The 21,873-nt window shown below is 43.0% G+C and overlaps 1 long non-coding RNA gene and 1 pseudogene across 1 annotated transcript in view; one reads left to right on the plus strand and one right to left on the minus strand.

The window, feature by feature from the left end:
- Positions 1–1,720: 1,720 nt before the first annotated feature.
- The window catches only part of LOC147912694 (uncharacterized), a 58,775-nt gene continuing 38,622 nt past the window's right edge, over positions 1,721–21,873 (minus strand). Inside the window, exon 3 of the long non-coding RNA XR_015549408.1 lies at positions 1,721–2,214. This is a non-coding gene — a long non-coding RNA (uncharacterized LOC147912694). The remainder of the gene's footprint in view (positions 2,215–21,873) is intronic.
- Positions 2,966–4,523, plus strand: LOC101406071 (zinc finger protein 550-like; annotated as a pseudogene).

Genomic DNA, 21,873 nt, shown 5'->3' on the forward strand with positions numbered 1-21,873 from the left:
ACTCTCATATTTACATTCTTCCTTCAAGGGTGGGCTGTGGTGGCGCTACAGAATATTGGGAAATGGCTACTTTTAAAAAAAATGTTCAGGGGAAATAGACTATCCAACTGACAAAACTCTAATTTTCATCCCAGCTTTTAATCAGACACAAAAATTAGTTTCAGATAAAAAAGGATTAAATGGGGATAAAATATATATACCCCTTAGAAGATCATGGAAGAAAACATATTTGTGAGTATAAGAGCAGGAGTTCTCAAACTAAATGTAAAAATTATCACAACATGTACACAAACTATATGAAAATACAAGGCTTCAGTTATCAAAAAAATCACAAACATTGTAATGTCAAGAACAAACATGAAAACATATTGATCAATCTATAATTTTTAAACAGTATATAAATAGTTGTCAATGCAAATAATCAATATTCAGTCGACAGATAAGATAGAGTGAGATTTATTGATATCTATTGAGCCATGTTGAGGACTAGCCCGGAACTGTTATCTTCCCCAGGGAAGAGAGCATTGCAGAGAAGCATGGTTTACAGCATGGTTACATACCATTTCAAAACAAAGAACATACATCAAACATGACAGGAATAGAATTTTTTTTCCCCAGAGTTACAAGGAAATGTTTTGCTGCAGTTTAGCACACACACAGCCTGTCAATCTGACCTGGGTTCTCTGGGAAGAAAAGCTTATCTTCAAAGAAGTACTGGTATTGGTGTCACAGAAAGGAAGACATTCATCCCTCTCCTTAAAGACTGCACCCTTTGCTTGGCGAAAAATGCTTGAAGCAGATGTACAATGCACATTCAGTGGGCCATAAGTCAGTATGCTCTGGGAAAAACAAGTTTTAGGATGAATCAGATGTAAACCAATACGCCATCCCTGTAAACCTCAAAATGTCAAAAATTCTTATTATTTTCATCATCATAAATAAATTAAGTTCTACAAATTAATGAAACATTTAAAGCTAGATGCTGCAAAATTATTTTATACCAATTTACATTAGAATTATGAAAGGCAAACAACAATTTTTTAAAAAAAGAAAACCTTATTGGCAATCAGAAAAATGTAAATTAGTGGCCGGCCCCATGGTGTTGTGGTTAAGTTCAGTGCATTCCAATTTGGCAGCCAGGTTTGCAGGTTTCGATCCCGGGCATGGACCTACACCTCTCGTCAGCCATGCTGTGGCAGCCACCCACACATAAAAAAAAAGTAGAGGAACATTGGCTTGGATATTAGCTCAGTGCTAATCTTCCTCAAGCAAAAAATGAGGCAGACTGGCAACAAATGTTAGCTCAGGGCTAATCGTCCTCAGGAAAAAAAAAAAAGAAAAATGAAAATTAAAATGCAACATCAGATTGGTGGGACATAGGAAGTCTGACATTACTGAATGTTGGTAACACTGAAGAAATTAGTAAATATCCTAAACTTCTGCTTCTTGTTCCTGAACCCTTCAAGACTCATCCACATCTGTCCCACAACTCTGGCTTCCTTTCTTGTCCTCTGTGGAAGAACTAGACTTCTGATCACAGGCAGTGCCACCAAAGCCTACTTCATACCTTCTGCCCTCTCAGGGAACTTGCTTCTTCACTTATTTTCTGCCTCGTCTGTATCTTCATCCTTTCTCTACTCAACCTAATAAGGGGCTCCAGGTGTTTACGCTTGGGAAAAGGAAAACAAACACAAATGCTTTTAGATCAGTCATAGCCCAGAACTAGTGTTGACTCTACTGATGAAGCTGAGTTCCTTAAAGGAGTTGTCTCCTTTTGGGAAAAGATGTATACACTTGAATTTCATACTTATTGCTTAAAAATCTCACTTTTTTTTTATATCAGAAGTGTACAATGATGTGCACAAATCCTAAGGATTCAGCTTAAAGTTTTACATATGTATAAACTGAAATATCCTCCACCCCAGTCAAGACTTAGAATATTTCCAGGACCTTGGCAGGCTCCTGGGTGCCACTTCCTTGTCAATAGCTCCCCCTAGAGAGGTAACCGCTATTTACACTCTATCACTGTGGGTTGGTTTTATTGTTCTTCTTTTGGGAGAGTGGGGTGTGCCTTGAACAACAGAATTTACTTTCTCACAATTCTGGAGGCTGGAGTTCCGAGGTGGCAGCAGCATTGGTTTCTACTGAGGTCTCTGTGCTTGCCTTGTAGAACAGGATGGCTTCTTCCTGCTGATGTCATTGCTGTCATCCAAACTGCCCAGTGCCAACAATGAGAATAATAATGTATTAGTCAGGGGTGTCCAGAGAAGGAGAACCAATAGGATGCATATATACATAGGGATTTATTTTAAGGAATTGGCTCATGCGATTGTGAGAGCAAAGTGATTTTGAAGTCTGCAAGGCCGGCCAGTAAGCTAGAGGAGTTGATGTTACAGCCTTGAGTCTGAACATAGTCTGGAGGCAGAATTCCTTCCATTCCAGGGATCTCAGTCTTTGACCCAGAATTTAGAAAACATGCTGCATCAAGAACCCTGCCAAATGTTTCACAGGCATTTTCTCTTTTAATCCTCATGACAGCCTGAGAAACTTAGCATCTCCTAGTCTCTCAGATGAGGAAATGATGACTTGAAGAAGAAGGTAATCCACCCAAGATCAGCTCACCTGACAGAGGCAGGGCTGGAACCGAGGCATTCTGGCTCCAGACCCTCAGTCTGAACCACCATACTGATGGTTGAACCTTGTGTTGTACTATTTGGCCCTGTGTCCCTCTGTCCCTCCTCCTCTGTGATCTTCATCCCCTTCCCCTTACTAAAAACAGCACTTCAGTGTGGGCCTCACCAGGCATCAGATGCCACTTCTTCCTTTAGCTCTTAAGCACTCTCCAAGGGTGAATTTGCCCATGCATACTCCTTCCATTTCAACCAAGTCCTGCTCCCTTTTCCTCTTTCTGGTGACTCTGACTTCTCCATTAGGACCTAGGTCATGGGACACCCCCTCTGCGAACATGACCTCTTTTTATTCCCAGTCTTGTTAGGTGCTGCTTCCTTATACACTCATAGCACCAAGACATCAGTTCTTGGAGCAAATGCCCCCTAGACAGTGTTACCACCCAAGGGGGGTCTTCTGCCCACTGCAAGACATGCCAATAGTCAAGAGGCAATGTGGTAGGAGAGAAAGGACTTTTTATTGCAGCTTGCTAGCAAGAGGGAAGATGGCCAACTAATGTCCAAGAGAACCATCCTACAGAACAAAGACTACAGGCCAGTTATATAGGGGGCTGGTCTCCAGGTTCAGCAGGCATCTGGTCTCAGGGTAGGGGCATCCATCTGATCTCCGGGTGGAGGCAGACATCTAGTCTCAGTTCCTGATAGTCTTTTGTTTTACTGGATATGCCTCAGAGCTCAGAACAAAGCCCTACACCCAGATCTTTCAGTTGTCATTGATGATGGCTATCAGCATAGACTCTCTGCCCGGGGGTCATCACATTCCTAAGGAACTCAAAAGAACAAAGTTATCAACTTATTGCAGCTGGGAGGGGCCATAAAATCCACAGAGCATGTCTGGGTTAGTTAGTCAGAGCTCATTCAAAGTTACAATATGGTTTCTTTTCTACAATATGGCTTCCCTTATGTCAACCTTGTGTTGAGCCAGTATCAACAGTGTTATTAAAACTGCTCTCTCTCCCCTACTCTGGACAGTGAGAAGGGATCTCCACTCCACATCCATGTCCTCTGGTCTAGCCTGCCATGCAGATTTCTCCTTTAACAGTATCAAGGTTACAAGGACCATAAAAAGTAATTGGAAACCTAGATTATAGAGATGTAAAAACATAGCAAATGTCAGAGGTGCTATTTTCATCCCCATTTTCCCCTGAAGTGTTGCTTTTCTTTCTCCTATATTTACATCACTAAAAGTCCCCCTCTGTGTATTGGATTCTCTTCAGGTGACATTGCAAAACTTCAGACCAGGAGCCCAAGCACTTCTCAGCCAGTTTTGTCTGAGGGAGCCTTGCTCCAGGAAAGCCTGACTCAAGGATCTTCAAGGGAATCCAGCTTGGGGTAATCCAGGAATCAGGAAGGCTTCTGGAAATGCGAAGTTGGTCAATTGAGGCCAGAGAGAGACCCCTACAAGAAGACCCATCCTCGGGAAAAGGGCCTAGAAGATGATGGTTTGGGGACAGATGACAGACTGCGCTCCAGCGTGTTAAAGGAGAGAGTCTCTTGGGGAGATGTCCTCCAGGAACATGACCCACAGGGACCAGTAAAAGGCCCCATGATTAGTGCCAGAAGTAATCTCTACAAAAGCAAGCAAGGCAGGAAAGGTTTTAACAGGAAATGGAGCTTGTTCAACATCAGTGTGTTCACACTGACACAAAGCCCTATGAATGCAATGCATCTGGGAAAGCCTTTAGCCAGAGCTCAACCTTCATTCAGCACTACCTCATTCACACCAGGGAGAAACCATACAAGTGCAAGGAGTGTGGGAAGGCCTGCACATGCAGGATCTACCTCCTGCAACACCATTCGATTCACACTGGGGAGAAGCCTTACCAGTGCTGTTGAAACCAAACACAAGCACAGGTTCCTTTACCTGATGCACAGCAAAGCCAATGACCAAAATATCATGGTTAAAGCAAGAAAAGAGGTTTATTATGGAAAGGCAGCCAGACAGGGAGATGGGAGCTAAAACTCAAATCTACCTCCAAAGAGGGAAAAAGGTAGAGGGTTTTATCTGGGTTTTTAGGTAGAGGAGGGGAGCATGTGCTGGGGTTTTAGGTAGGGACGGGGAGCAGATGCTGGGGTTTTCGGTAGGAGAGCAGGAACACATGGCCTTCCTGGTTGGCACCTTCTCACCAGTCTGCATTTGGCCTTGTGAGACTGAATCTCTTTTTTCCTTGACCAGCTGGAATTCTCTGCTTAGTTTTCATCCTCAGCCTACATTTGGCCATCTGATGCTGAATCTCCTTTCCTCTTCACTCTCTCCTCCTTGACCTTGACTTTCCGGGAAAAACAACTAAGAAAGATCTGGTTGCTTTTAGCTGAGTATGCATAGCAATTAGCAAAGCTTATCTCAAAAATAGAGCACACCTAATTCAACACTCCATCATCCACACTGGAGTGAAGCCCTATGAGTGCAGTGAGTATAGAAGGGCCTTCCGATGCAGCTCAGAACTCGTGCAGCATCAGCGGATTCACACTGGGGAGAAGCCCTATGAGTGCACCCAGTGAGGGAAGGCCTTTCACCGGAGCACGTACCTCCTTCAGCACTCCATCATCCGCACTGGAGAGACATCATACAAAAGCCTCGAGTGTGGGAAGGCCTACAAACCCAGGTCACACCTCCTGCAGCACCAGCGGGTTCACACTTGAGAGACCCTGTGAGCGCTCTGAATGTGGAAAGGCCCACTGATCCTCTTGTCTTTCAGAAGGGGATCCACACTGGAGGAAAAAATCTGTTCTGTGCAAAGAATGTTGGAAAGGTTTTTTTGTCAGCTCTTCAGACACATGAGTAACCACATTGGAGAGAAGCCCTGTGACTGCAGTGAATGTAAAAAAAGCCTTCAGCCGCTGCTCAGCCCTCACTCATCATCGAAGGGTGTGTGCAAGAGAGAAATGGGAGGAGGCATGTCACCAGTGGGTCCACCTCTGTCAACATCAGACAACATAACAGGGAAAGACATTCTGAACATAACTACCGAGGACAGTCTTTAGCCAGGAGAAAAAAATCTTACATGTCATCTGAGAATTCATAGTGAAGAGGAACACATAATTGTCATGGCTGTGAGAAAACCTTCTGTGACAGGTCACCTCTTGCCATGTAGAGTCATATTGGGACTTGAAATAGCCTGGGCTTTTCCGTACCTGTGAGAAAGCATGCAGGAGCCTGGCCCAGCAGCTCCTGTGCACTTGCAAGAACCTTCAGCCACAGATCTCCCCCTTGGTTTACACTTAAAAAGCCATCTCAGCATTATTTCCGAAAGAAGAATAAAAAGGAAGAGGAAGGGATGGAGATGGAGTCTATAAACAGAGATGACAAACGCCTTCACAAATCCTTTCAGACTCCCTGCCAGGCCTCCTGCAGTTTTTCATCAGTTGTAATTTTGGTGTGGAATGTTTGAGAGGTAAAGGATCTCAGCCCTTTTACTTGTTTTTTATGTGTTCACTGCTGTCCTGTCAGGGAAGCTGGACAGTGAGGGCAGATCTACAAACGTTTGTGGGGAGCCGTTGTTCCAAACGTCTCCACCCATGAGGAGCATAACTCTTTGTGGGAAATGAGAAGGCTTGAGTCATGAGACACTTGAACGTATCAGACGTTAGAAAACTGAAATAACATCACATGACACCTATCTTCTATTTTATATCTAAGGAGAGAAGGATCCACATATGGATCACTGCATTAAAATGGGCACCCCTTAGGACTGTTTAAAACTTTCAGTTTTAGAAGTAAACTTTGTTTATGTGGTTTCATTTTTTTTTAATTTTATTTATTTTTTCCCCCAAAGCCCCAGTAGATAGTTGTATGTCATAGATGCACATCCTCCTAGTTGCTGTATGTGGGACGCGGCCTCAGTATGGCCAGAGAAGCGCTGCGGTGCACGCCCGGGCTCTGAACCCGGGCTGCCAGCAGCGGAGCATGCACACTTAACCACTAAGCCACGGGGCAGGCCCTGTTTATGTGGTTTTAAATGCCTGAAACTCTCTGCCTTTTTCTGACTCCATTCTACTTGTCTTCTTTCTTTTCTCAGACAGCATGGTGATCACTTTGTACTTGTGTGGCCTCAGGTGAGTCCTAATTCTTTCCTCTACCTGGTGTTTCTCAGGTTCTTTAATTCTGTGTAGAGGACCGGGCATTTCCAAGTCCCCTCCACAATTTTCTAGGGGTTGCATTACAGCTAAAATCAGTAAAATGAAACACACAACTGAGATAAATTCATGATAAAATCAGAAAAACCAACATGGAGGAGGATTCTCATTGTCTGATCTTACAACCATTTGTGTGAAGTTTTGTTACAGAATAAAGTGCCAGGGAATTTAACAGAAGAATCCAGATGTGTACATGTCAGTGTCAGGTTTGTGTGGGTTTCACACTTACCACCATAGACTTATTCCCTTGGTGCTGGCATTGGATGTGGTCATTTGAAATTCGTCCTGTGGGATTTTCTTTGAGACTAGTTGTCAAGCTACGCAAAATAATCAATGTTAACTAACATGAAAAAATTTATTGTACAGAAAAACATACAATTCTCATTTCCTCACTTGGAGCCTTCCTCAGAGCCTTTTAAAAGAGTATGTACAAGCTTTACATTTTCAGGGTGGGCATGCACCTTGTTTGAGGTGCACATAGCATGACTGCACTTCTCGATCAGTTAATAAGAACTCTATTTTTTGTTTGTTTTCAGGACAGTGCGCATAATTTTCTGTTCTTTGGGAAAGAGAGTTGACTCTGGAAGACCCAACCCTCCTCCATCCTCTCTCTGGAGGGTGGTATGTATTGTAGCTGTGGCTGTACTTGTGACTGAGCCACTGGGTTCAAGAGAGTTGGACAAAACCCTCTAGAAACATCTTGGCTCTCATCAAAGGGTTCTTCTTTCCATGTCTGGAACCTGGGCTCCAGTTTGTCTCAAAGTAGGAGTCATGTGTTTTCCACTGGATGAAGGAAATCCTAGGGTTTGTTCCCTCAACATCCAGCTCTTTCCATACAGTCTTCACTTACATGTTCAATGTGAGGACCTATTATATACTCGTTGCTGTGATCAGCAAATCTCATGAGACCCCCATCCTTCATCTACGTGAACACTCACTGTGTTGCGGGCACACTGTGGGTAGGGAGGCACTTGCATGACTGAAACATGGGTCCTGCCCTTGAGCAGGGAGGGAGCTCACTGTCTAGTGTAGGTGAGCAGAGCACACCGAAATCTAGACAGAGAGAAGGAAACTGAGCTCATGGCTTTGCTGGATTCTTAATCACCTTGAAGATTTTGTTCCCAAAATAGTATTCTTTCCCATTCTTGACGGCACTCAGGGTACTGAACCTGAGGAGAAGGCAGTGAGTGAATCAAGTTAGGATGAGTAGCAGAGTGGTGCAAATGGAGAAGAAAGTTAAGGTGATATTTACTCAGTGCTCCAAGAAATAATTTATTGTCTATCATATGTGGGTCCAGTACTTTAATAGGTCTATGAGATGCACATGCACAAAACAAAAGTGATTTTGCCCACAGAGGACTTACATTCTGGTTGAAGGAAACAGCCAATTAACAATGTTCCTAAGTTATTAAGTTACATAGCACATCAGAAGGTGATGCGTTCTGTGGAAAAGTGAAAAGAGCAGGACATGAGTGAGGAAAAACATGTGAGAAGGGACAAGGTACAATGTTAATAGACCACATTAGGACTGACAAGGATGATGCTATTCTGGCACATATTTTAGAGATGAGAGAAGACAGTTTATTTTCTCCTTTCTAATGCATATATGTATATATTTTTTCTTGTCATAGAGCACTATTAAATAGTCTCTGTGAAGTAACGTTCAAGGACAGGAGGAGATACCAATTTTTCTTTTGTCTCTGCTCCTTGGGGAAATATTTAATAACACGATATGTAAGGCGTGTATGTTGTAGAATTTTTTGGAAGATTCTTTTTAGATGTTTAAGGAAAATCCATCCTGTACTTTGCTTAAAAAGAAATGCCAGAATGGGTGATTTAACATCAAACTATAATTTATGCATTTTCTGAGTTGATGTACATTTTCTGTGAAATACGTATATTGATTTTTACATTTTTATATTTTTCATACAGTTTCGAACTTACAGAAAAGTTGCAATAGTACCAGATATTCTTGTATAAATTTTACTCAGATTTAACAATTATTTGTTTTGCACCTTTTCCTTTATCATCCTCTCTCTCTCCCCACATACATGTGTGTGTATTTCTAAGCAATTTGAGTTTAATTTGGAAATACTTTGCCTCTGAACTCTTGAATACTTCAGTACATGTTTCCTAAGAGCACATTTTATATTACTGGAGTATTACCATAATCAGGAAATTAGGTATTGGTAAATACAATATTTCATCAACAGTCTATATTCAAATGTCATCATTCATCCTAATATTGTCCCTTAGTATTTCCCTGGTCCATGACCAAATCCAAAACCACATATTGCACGTAGTTCTCATTACCTCTTACACTCCTTTAATGAAACAGTTCATCAGCCTTTCATGAAGTTCCTTGGACTTGGAAGTTCTGACAAATACAGGTCATTTATTTTGTAAAATCTCTGTTTCTCTGATGTTTCCTAATGATTTTATTTTGCTTTTGCATTGTTTTACATTGAAACTACAGAAGTTTCTTTCTTCTATGTACTACTTTCACAGTACATCATATCATCATATCATATCACATGATGTCCACGTTTACCAAATACTAACTTTAGTGACTTCTGTAAGTTTGTGTTCTTGACTTCTAAATTACTATTTCCCTGGGGCTGGCCCCGTGGCATAGGGGTTAAGTGCACACACTCTGCTGCTAAATTACTATTTCCCTTTATATTTACTAAATAATTATGCAGAAGACATTTTGAAACCATGTCAATATACTGATCCACATCAATATTTCATCCCTTAGTTTTAGCCGGCACTGATGATTTTCAAATTCCATCAATCTTCCACATTTATTAGTTGGCATTCTACCTTGGAAGTAAGCTTTCCCAATGAATTGTCTGTTCATTCATTTTTCATTAATTTGTATCAGGATGGGCCAATGGATCCTTAAATATTTAAGTAGGTTATAAACCAGCACTGTCATTTATTTTCATGCTCAAATTTTCCCAGATTGAGTCCATGAGAGTTCCTTCAAGCTGGCTTCCTGGGCCCCTTTTCATGTCACCATCACATTTTGGGCACTTCTTTCCAGTACAAAAGATATTCCAGTTGTGTCTTGTAACTTTCCTGGCCCTGCCAGGAATCAGACTTTTCTCCAAGGAGTTTTTCTTCTTTTTGGTAGAGAAAGGTATTGAGAAATCAAGAACTGGGTATTGGATGTGCTTAAGGACACAGGTCAACCATTGCTTCCAGGCCGCCTCTGTCTACACTGAATCTAGGTTCACAAACACTACCCATGTCATGGCAAACTCAACACCATTAACTAAAGTTCAGGAAATGTTTTAAACTTTTTAAAAGTAAAATTTATATTCAGTAGAATACACAAACATATTCAGGGGAATATATAAGTGCAATCTGATGACTGACAAATGCATTTATCCATGAAACAACTTCCCAGTAAAGGTATAGAACAATTCCATGATGCCAGAAATTGCACACACGCCTGATTCAGTACATCTCTGAGAGTCCATCACTTTTCTGGTTTTTTCAATGTAGTTGTTTGCCTGTTCTCTCATTGGTATCTAAATTGTGCCACCCTGAGTTTTATGGAAGAGAAGTATTTAATTGGAAATATTAAACATATTTATCAATTTTAATTAAGATTTTTACTTTTTCTGGATTTTTAAAATAATTATCCAGGCATAACAAAATTATGCTCCTAGGAGTTTTTAAAGGTAGTTTTAGTTTTACATTATTAGAGCACTCGAGTCTGTCATTCTACATGGTGTTTTATATGAATCCAAATAAACAGGTGACTATTTGGTGCCAGTTACCATTCTAGGATATCACTCTGTGATATCCAGTGATTAAGAAGAACACCCCACCCTCACAGAGCTTACAGTGGAGCCAAAGTTGGGAATTATTTATACAACATGCAAAGATTACTTAATATACACATGCTGTATTCCTCAATGAGGAAGTTCAAGGTCCTCTGTAAGCGTATAATGTATGAAAACCATCAAGTTTGCAAACACCAGTAAATGTCATCATTTTTCACATAAGTAAAATATTTAGTATTATACAGGGCCTCTTAAATAGTTTTAATATTTTTTTTCCTAAACATAGATGGATGAGGCTGCATCTGTCAGAGAAAATCATCTGGAATGGCCCATGTGGGGAATGCACATGCAGCCTTAGTGAACCAAAAAAAAAAAAAAAAAAAAATTCTAGTCTTTGTGGCTGAGTACCGTAGCTCAGGCAAGAATTCTAAATTTTGTCCTCACAGTAGCGGCAGGTCAATGAAGGGAGTCAGAAACACGTGTGTATCATCACCTTTGCCTTTTAGATGTCATTTAGTATATATATAATTAAATGTGTTTTATGGTAATAAACTTCCATTTGACTTCTAATTTTGGTAAAAATACTTTGGTTTAATGGTTCTCAAACCTAACTTGTTTCCAATTTTCAATCATCAGCTTTTGTTTTAAACAAAAGACAAAATTTCAAAAGAACTTAAGCATTTTTCACTTTATCACATTTACCCTTTAATATGAGGGTTGTTTTTTTTTTCCCAAAGATCTATTTTCCTCCACTCAATTCAGGCTGTTCATATTGTCTTTAAGGATTTTAATTTAATCTTTTCATTTTCCTGAAGAGGTCAGGCAATGTTACAAACATTTTATACTTAATTTTGATAAGCTCCAAGATTAAATTCTGTCTTTGAGAACGTATAACCTTGTATTTATTTGCACACAGAACATGGTGAGATTTAAAGGCCTGCTTAAATCCAACTAATTTTTATAAAAATTTATACACTCTGCAACTCTTTCTTGAACTTAAGTTTACAAAATAGTCTGTGATGGGGCCTTATCTTCAGGTAACATCCATTCACACAGGCTTCTCTATCAGGTCAGGGTGTGTTTCTCTAAACTACCCTGATTTAAATGCTTTCTAATTACCTACCTAGAGTCACCAAATAACTTTTGTCCTCTGTAGTCCTAAAGTAATTTCTAGACTAATTAATTCCTGAAAAATTGATGATGAAACATGGAGTATAAAAGTGTACCTTGGCCCAATGACACCGATTCATACAGTCAATCAATGAAGTCACAGAAGATACAGTAGTTTCCTTATCTCTGATGACCCCACCTCTCTGAGTCAGTCAGACCCACCTCAGAGTGCAGGCACTCGGGGACCTACTCTAAAGCCTTGTTGCAATTCTTTTCTCACTTTCATGTCTGTCCCCCAACCTTATTTATCTGTAGGTTCTATAGCAGATTTTGTATTTTCTCTGAAATAATTTTATTTCTATGGATTTTTTTTAAATGTTTCTTTTCTTTTTTTTTTTTTTTAATAATTTTATTTGTTTATTTTTCCCCCAAAGCCCCAGTAGATAGTTGTGTGTCATAGTTGCACATCTTTCTAGCTGCTGCATGTGGGACACGGCCTCAGCATGGCCGGAGAAGCGGTGCGTCCGCGCGCGCCCGGGATCCAAACCCGGGCCGCCAGCAGCAGAGCGTGAACACTTAACTGTCAAGCCACCGGGCCAGCCCCTATTTCTATGGATTTACTAACAATTTATTCACACAAATCAGCTACAAGCTGAGTATCCTCATGTCCATTTGGAAGATGAGAAAATGTAGATTTACAAAGTATAAACTTCAGCCATCATTCCACCACACAACTTCACTCAAATGCTATTTTGTTCAAATTCCAGACTACATTCTTAATGGAAGTAGTTTGCTTCCAAGTAACTCTGATCATCTCTAGTTTGAAAGCTGAATGAATTCTTGGGGTAAAGTTTTTTCTTTTTCATTTCATTTTATGGATTGATCTTTCTGTTTCCCCTAACTTTCAGGCAGGCAATCACTCTCTGGGTCTGTGAGAAATTGATACTGATACTGACTTTATGTTTCTGTCTCATGCTTGCCCCTCACAACAGAGATCTCACTTGAAAGAAACCTGCTAGTTAAACCTAATATCTAACCTTCTTTTCCTTCATTTTCCATTTCCAAATTCTTTTCTCCTTTCTGTTCTCTGTGCAATGTTAGGTGTAATTCATCTCCATTAAATCCATACATTGTATATACAGTTTTTGGTGCTTTCATTTAATGTAAGAACCACACTTATGTTTATTTATCCCAATTTTTTCTTTACATTCTTACTGTGAAAACATTAGTACAGAAAATAGTTTAACATATTTTTATAATGTAACAAATATTTCTAAAATCGATGCCTGTGTATCTGCCACTGAGGGAGATACCAAGAATGCCAGCAGCACCCTGTCAAGTTGAGTACTCCATCCCAGACACAGTCTACACCTCCTCTAACAGGAATCCAACACATCTTGATTTTTAAAGTCAGCTGTTTTCAGTTTTCTTGATAGTTTTCTTAACTGTGCATAAATCCTAAAAACATAGTTTGGTTCTTTTTTTTTTTTTTAAAGATTTTATTTATTTATTTTTCCCCCAAAGCCCCAGTAGATAGTTGTCTGTCATAGCTGCACATCCTTCTAGTTGCTGTATATGGGACGCGGCCTCAGCATGGCCGGAGAAGCGGTGCGTCGGTCCGTGCCCAGGATCTGAACCCCGGGCCGCCGGCAGCGGAGCGCACGCACTTAACCGCTAAGCCACGGGGCCGGCCCCATAGTTTGGTTCTTACTGCCATTTATATGAATGGAATCATATGCCATGTAGTCTGTTCAATCTCACTTCTTTTGCACAATAAGTGTCAGTAAGATTCACCCATGTTGTTCGATGTCTGTCTGCATCATCCATTTTCATCGCTGTCGAGTGCACCATTTCACAATTTGTCTCTCCATTCTATACTGACAGACCTTCATATTGCTTGCAGGTGTTGGCATGACAACAATAATGCTGTACAAGTTTTTGTCCATGTGTTCTTTTTTTTTTTAATTTTTTGTTTATTGCAATAACATTGGTTTATAACATTGTAAAAATTTCAGGTGTACATCATTGTACTTCTATTTCTGCATAGATTACATCATGTTCACCACCCAAATACTAATTACAACCCATCACCACACACATGTGCCAAATTATCCCTTTCACCCTCCTCCCTCCCCCCGTCCATGTGTTCTGATGCACATCAGAACATATTTCTTTAGGGCAGCAGTTCCCTCCCCAACCCAGTTCTGAAAGACAGTCTTTGTCCTAAATCATGTGTCCAAGTGTGTGTGGATCTCCTTCTAAGCTGTACATTGTCTCCACTGATCTGTACATGTAACTCTGTGCAAATATCTAATATCAACCTGTCCTGGTTTCTACAATTTTATAACAGGTCCTAATTTCTGAAAGAACAATCTAATCTTTTTTTTTTTCCCCTTTATTTTCTAAATGTGTTTTGATGACTATCTTTCCTGTGAATTTCCTTATAAGTTTTAGAAACCGACTGCCAAGGATAAAAATTTAGAAAACAACAAAAAACTTAAAATAAGCATTTTAGCACACTTTCACATGGCTATTTCTCTTAACACTACCAATCACGCTAGAATTTACTTTTAAATTGTATATGTGTACAAAATTATTTCTTTATTTTAGATAGTAAAACATCTCAACATAATGGATTATCCTTACCTCCCAGACCGATTTCACCACCCTGCTTGGTTTATCTTCTTAATTGAATATCTGCTTTTAAGAGGGTCATTATAGTAACATTCCCAGTTTGAGAAAATAAATTCTAAGGTCTATTATGCCCACAAACATTTATATTTATTTTTTTCTTTCAAATGCCATATTGGCTGAGGATATTCTTGGTGTAAATAATTTTTCCTTCAGTTCTTCAGAACATGTATTTTTTGTACACTTGCAGTAACTCTGGAAAGAAATGAGCTCAGGGGACTCTTGTTCCTCTGTTTTCCTCTCACGTATGTGTGTAGAACTTCCTCCTGTCCTTGATCCTCCTTATTACAATGGGTCTAGGCAAGGGTTTCCCTTTTCTAAACATTTCCCCTCTCTAATTTGCTCTCCTTCTTTGTATTGTATTATCTGGACATATGTCTGCTGATCCTTTCATATGTCTTAGATTTTTAGCTTTCCTTTAAAATTTCCAATGGCTTTACCCCTTTCCAACTGCTTTGAGATCCATCTGATATCTTCACTTTCTACTTTATCTTAGCTGTAGACATTATTTGTCTTTTCTATTGTGTTCTTTATGAAATCTTTGTATTTTATGTCCAAGATTTCCACTTTATCACTACTTTCTTATTAAAATATATTACTAATAATCTCCACACCTTGAAAATAATGACTACACTTTATTTAATAGACACAGTAACCTGTTAATTAATACAAAATACAAATGATATTTTTCCAGTGTTATACACAGCCCCTTTTATCATGGTTTTGTTTACAGGTAACTTTGAAAGAGAAGTGCAAGAAGAGATGACCTCTTTACCAGGTATGAAGACAAACTAGAAAGTGATGGTAAAGACAAGGTGTGGTGTCAAACAGTCTTTATGCAGCAGCAGCTACCAGGTTTTGCTTGCCAATCTGTCACAGATTCGGTTGGTAAGGAAACCACAGCCCAAACAGACTGAGAAAGATTTTTACTTACACAGAGAGCATGAGAAAGTCAGCAAACATAGAGTCAGCTCCCTGCTATGCCTGTCACAGAGGACGACACCAAACCAAGGGGGACAGATACTGAGCAACATGTGTGGTGGGACTCAGTTGCTAAGGACCCTATTCAAGCCTGGATCTGAGCCCTTTTATATTCTGCAGACAGACCCCAAGGATGGAGGAGCTAAGCGGAAATGCCTACACCTCACAGGAACCAGGGAGGTAGTGAAACTCTCATACACTGTTGGTAGGAAATATAAAAAGAAATAAGCATTTCAGATCAGAGTTTGGCAGGTTCTTAAAAGCTAAATATTCAACTACTCTATCACTCAGGCATTGCACTCAGAGGTAAGACAAGAGATATGAAACATCTATCTGTATAAAGATTTATATGTGAATGTTCTTAGCAGCTTTATTTGCAATAGACCAAAACTGGAAACAACCCAAATGTCCATAAAGAGAGGAATGAAACAACAAATAGTGGTACATCTATACAACACAATACCCCTCAGCAATGAAGAGAATGAACTATTTTGTTGAATCTCAAAAATAGTTATGCAACATAAAAGAAACCAGAAAAAAAAGAGTCAACACTTTTATGATACTAATATAACATTCTCAAAAATGTAATCTACTATAACGGAAAGTAAATCCAACTTTGCCCAGAGAGCAGGAGAGGCCAGGAAAAGAGATGATTAAAAATTAAGAGGTAAAGATGGGGGGGACTGGTATGTTTATTATCATAATTCTGATGGTGTCATGGATTATACTGCATAAAACTTACCACACCATACATTTTAAATATGTGCAGTTTATTGCAAGTCATTATATCTTAAAGCTTCTTGAAATGGATCCAAATAAAAATATGGATCTCTCATTCATGTCTCTACCATCTCCCTCCTAGTTCTTTGGGAGGGAGGCCTTGCCTCAGTGATAGCAAATATTGGTGAGCCACAAAGGTTGTTCCCACCTTAGTTACGAAGGCCTCATCGCTGGACTCAGATCTCGCTTCTCTCTATACTTGTTTTCCTGCAAGTGCAGCAATGGTCTCAGGGTGAACAGCCCAGAGGAACTAGAGGGATCCAGAAAACTTTTATTTTTCTCTGACGATAAGCTCAGCTACTCAACATACATAGGCCTGGAGGTACATGCTCCTCCCACAGCCAGAGTCACTGGAACAGCTGTGGATGCACTTCTAGTTTGCTGCAGTCTCCACCACTCCCTATTATTCCCCTATTTCTGTTCCAATTATACTTCCCCCTGGGCCCTGTAGTTTTAAAACCAGTGACACTGCCCTACTGAATTCTGGACATCAGGGCACAGGGCTCCTTTGCTGCATCTGGGGAAGAGATTACCCTTAAAAATGTGGTCATTACATGATATCCCCTATGAGCAAAGGAACCAGTCCCAGAAGCACTGCAGATTGTCACAAGGACCCTCTACTCAATGACCTCTGGGCCCACAGAAAAATCCTGGCAGCCAGGCTGCAAATTAGTTGCACAAAGCCTGCAGTCCTTCCTTGGAGGCCCTGGGTAACAATGCAAACTAGGCCTATACTGGAGAGCTATTCTCTGCCATCATACTGTCCCTTCTGAGGAAGACAAAGTGGGCAACTCCCACACAAGCTGTTCACCCCTTCATCACGTTTTCAAAGCAACCCTTCAGTGAATACAACCCCTAGGTTAAAGGTAGCTTCAACAATAAGATCTTTCTTATTACACAAATCATAGCAGGATGAGGCAGGCAGTTCACAGGTTGGTGACGAAAAATCAACCAGGAGTGTCATATGAAAATAACAGCGTCCATAAAGGCAAATCTTCTCTGCAACCCACCAGCAGAATCCAGATAAGGTCCTTCAGGACAAAACTGGGCCAGGCACATGCCCTCGTTAGAGAGAAGGGAACAAGTTCCCCATAAAGGCTCAGGCTGCTCATTTTCTCTACAGAGAGCATAGAGATCTCCTTCCCTGAATGGTGGGGTGACTGATGCACAGCATGGGGACCTATCAAGTAGCAGAGCTGAGATGACTTGTGCCACAGAAACGGGCAGTGACACAATTTTGGCAATGGCCCCAGGCAGGTTAGGAAGTACAATACAGCTCCTGGAAGCTTCCCACATACCTGGAACTTAAGGGGAATCTCCCCACTGTGTATATGCAGATGGATGAGTTCAACTTCAGGAAGAAGTCTCCCTCACAAAGGCTCTCCTCCAGTGTCATTATACTGAACATTCCCTGCACATCTATGCCTTTGCTCTGGGTGAACTTTCTGGTGCCCAGCAAGGTGAGACCTTCGGCTGAAAGCTTTCTCACATTTGTTGCACTCATGAGACCTTTCGCTGATGTGAATTTTTTGGTGCTGAGCAACCTGGGTGTAATAACTAAAGAATTCTCCACATTCCCTACATTCATGAAGCCTTTCTCCAATGTGACCTCTTTTGTGTTGAAAGAGGTTGGAGTTTTGGGTAAAGGATTTCCCACATATCCTGCACTCAGAAGGTCTTTCTCCAGTGTGAACTCTCTGGTGTTGAGTGAGACCAGAGCATTGGCTAAAACATTTCCCACATTCCCTGCACTCATAAAGCCTTTCTCCAGTGCGAACTCTACAATGTTTAAAGAAGCTAGAGGTGTCACCAAAGGATTTTCCACATTCACCACTCATAAGATTTGTTCCAGCGTGAACTCGGATGTGTAATAAGACTGGAGCTTTGGCTAAAGGATTTTCCACATTCACTACATTTATAAGTCTTTTCTCCAGAGTGAAATCTCTTGTGTACAACTTTGGCCAAAAGGATTTTTGACATTTGCTGCACTTATAAGGCTCTGCCCCAGTGTGAACTCTCAGCTGTCGAATGAAGCTGGAGATGTGGGTGAAGTGTTTTCCACATTTGTTGCATTTATAAGGCCTTTCTCCAGTGTGGCCTTTCTCATGCTGAAAGAGACAAAACCTTCAAGTGAAGACTTTCCCATATTCATTGCACTTGTAGGGCCTTTCTCCAGTGTGGACACTCTGCTGCTGAACAAGCTGTACTTGTGGCTGAAGGCTTTCTTGCATTCACAACAACTGGAATGACTTTTCCCACTACGAGTGGCTTTCCTACACGTGGTGGAACTGTGTGGTTTCTGCCCACTGTGAGTGGCCTGGTGCTGGAGAAGGCCCAAGCTGGTGGGCAAGTCCTCCCCCTAGGTAAAGGACTTGCTCAACACATGGAATCTGCAGCTCTGCACAAATGAGGCCCTTTTCATGTCTCTTTTCAAGGGTTTCTCTCCTTGGGGCCATTAGTTAACATTCTCTCTCACATGCACATTATTCTTTAGACTGCACCTCTTTACATCTCCAGAGCCCAGAGATGCACTTTCCCCACCCTCACTCCTACCTCCCTGCCCCACATCATAGTCATCTGCCTGGACTTGCCTCATGTTACTTAGCACAAGGTTTATTTGGTAAACTCAAACAGGATCCAATACTACACTGACCTCAGACGGCTCTTACTGCCAGGGACAGCCCCAAATCCTGCTATGAAGGCCTCACCTTCGCAGGGAGAAAGCTGGCTCTGTTCATCGCTTCAACTTCAGTCTCCCAGAACCACATGCACATCTCAGATATCCCTGGCCCTCTTCAACTTCTATGCTGCCCTCCCTGTCCCCTCATCTGTCATAAGCTTTCCCTCTCCACCTAAACCTCACTCAAAGCCCAGCCCCAACCGTCCCCTACCCCAGGCCTAATGACTTCCACAAATGACCATATGTGACTCTGAAATAACCTACCAGCCTGACTGAAACATCTCAGACCCCACCCAAGGGTCACCACAAAATCCTAGTTGGTCCAGAGTGGTGAAAAAGCACGAGTTCCGGACTGAGTGTCATCTTGCTTCAATTACTCCTATGCCTCCACATCCCTCTCATGTCCACTTTTCCCTTGGAAACCTGGGCCACCCACTAGATCATCCTCTTCCTCACACCCTTCTGAAGGCCACTTTTCTCCCTCACCTGTGTATGCAACACCCTCTACCTTCTACCACGTGCCCAAGCAAGAGGCTCAGTTCTTGGCCAGCACCATCTTCTTCTTGGACTGCTAATAGCATTACCACTGTGATCTGAAGAATCCCCCTCCTCAATGTGACTCACAGGTCCACTCTAGTCAACATGGCATCAATCCCCTTTGGGACGGCTCATCCTGAAACCTCCCCACAACTTGTGTTTCTAATCGCCCACTTGATGCCTCTACTCAGTGGTCTCTGAAACATCCAGACTGTTTGCAAACCTCCTGGCATCCCCACTGAAAAACTGTTTCTACTACTGACTATCCCATCTCAGTTGACGGAGCTTCCACCCTTCCAGCTGTTAAGACCAAAAACATTGGGAGTGATCCCTAACTCCTCCTTTTCTCTCTCTCATCCTCCACCATCAGAGTGTGGTTGTAGAGTTCACATTCATTAAAAAAACGAATCCTCTGGGGCTGGCCAGGTGGTATAGTGGTTAAGGTCACGCGCTCTGCTTCGATGGCCTGGGGTTCGTGGGTTCGCATCCCAGGCGTGGACCTGCGCACCACTCATCAAGCTGTGCTGCAGCGGCGTCCCATATACAAAGTAGAGGAAGACTGGCACAGATGTTAGCTCAGGGCCAATCTTCCTCACAAAAATAAAAAATGAATCCTTGTACTAGCATCCTTGGCCTCTAAAAACATAAACAAAAAATAAAAGAGTAAATCCAGAATCTAACTCCATCTCCCACCTCCATGACCACCATTTTACATCCATCAACACTCACCTGGCCTACTGCAGCAGCCTCCTCCCTGGTCATCCTTCCCCCTCCCTCAGCCCACAGTCTGTTCTCCATATTGCAGACAGATGGAGCCTGTTAAGACCTGGGTAAGATCACCTCAGTATTCTTCATCAAACCTCCCATCACCTCCGGAATAGACACCTCAACTTAAAGACAGCCAGTCCACTCTTGCCTCCTGCTCCCCTGTTCCCATGAGAAAGAAAAGAAACCTGCATGTCCCTCCCTGAACACTCTCAACTAAACCACACCTCCAAGCATTTACACACACAGATAGCTGTTCCTGGGATAACTTTCCACATCTCTTTCCACCGGATGCCAGAAACAAGAACCCCTAGGCCTGGCCTCAGGACCCTGGACTGTGGGTTTCTCCAGGGTCCCCCAGATCCAAGGGCTGGGAGAATGGCAGGTGGAGTCCCAGGACACCTCAATCCCAGAGACCATATGGGTGAGGGTCAGGACCAGAAAGGGACTGAGACTCCCTCCACTCACCTGTGCTAGTTTCATAAGTGCTTCTTCAGCCATAGGAACCTGTGGGAAGAGGCGGGCCAGAGACGGATGTGACCATAGCTGGGCTCCACGGGCGCTGGGCTCCACGGGCACTGGGCTCCACGGGCTCAGGCCTCCCCTGTAACCTGCCCAGTCCTGGAGCCAGGTGACCTCCAGTGACTGTCTAACCTCTGTGCCTCAGTGACAACTCTAACCAGCTTTGTGACCTTGCACAAGAACTCAACCTCCCTGTGCCTCACTGTCCTCATCAACCCCCTGCCAGTCTGTTCTTCCTCTGAGCAACCTATGGCAAACATTTAACACCCTAACTCAGATTGTGTCCCTCCTCTCTTCAAAACCCTCCACGGCTCCCAGGGTCCTCAGAATGAAGACACATCTCCTCAGCCTGACAGTCCAGTCGAGACTCCTTCTCACTCTCTGCTCCCTGCAGGAACAAGACAGACCCCAGGTTTCTCGAATGTTTCCAGATCAGTCGCCCCTCCACGCCTCTCCCCCGCGGGCCCTCCCCTGGGACCCTCTCCCACACCCGTCACCCCGGCTCTCAGAAACAGGCCCCACGAGCGCCTCCCCGTCCCGGACACCGGGGCCTGGGCTGCAGGCCCGTGAGCGGCGCCCGCACTCGGGGCTCTAGGGCTGGGCTGGGCTGAGGGCGGGGAGGGCGCGGAGCACGAGCACTGACCTGAGCCGGCTCCCTCCGCGCGGCCGCCGCCATCGGACTCTGGGGGCGGAGCGGGGCCGGGAGCGGCGGGAGAGGAGGGGACCCGGGCACGGCGGTCCCTCTCCCGGCCCTGGCGCGGGCTACCCCGGCGGCGTCGCCGAGCCTCAGACCCGCCCTGTGCAGCGGGGACAGCGCCTCCTCTCGCGCCTCCTCGGTCCCGTCACCTCAGCCCCGACACAGCGCTCCGCAACCTGAAGTAAGCCCACCAGCGAGCGGCCAAAAGGACCGCGGCGACAACGCCGGAAGTCCCGCCCAGTGTGACGCTTCCCAGTGGGAAGCGCCCCTCTCTTGGGCTCTCATGGCTCAGCTCCAAGGCGCGGGGCGTCGCATTCTGGGTACCGTAGTTCTCACAGCTCCATAAACTCAGCCAAAGGGGGCCCCTCTCCTACCTCTTGGGCAGAAGTCAAGGGACACCACGAGGGTCGCTGGGAAATGGTCTCCCCAGCATCCAAGGGTGGGGCAGAGGCTCCCTCTTTTTTGAAGCTCCGCACCCACTTTACGGATGCG

The sequence above is a fragment of the Ceratotherium simum genome, chromosome 33 (genome assembly GCF_057802395.1).
Source record: "Ceratotherium simum simum isolate JZ-2026a chromosome 33, ASM5780239v1, whole genome shotgun sequence".
Taxonomy (NCBI): Eukaryota; Metazoa; Chordata; class Mammalia; order Perissodactyla; family Rhinocerotidae; genus Ceratotherium; species Ceratotherium simum.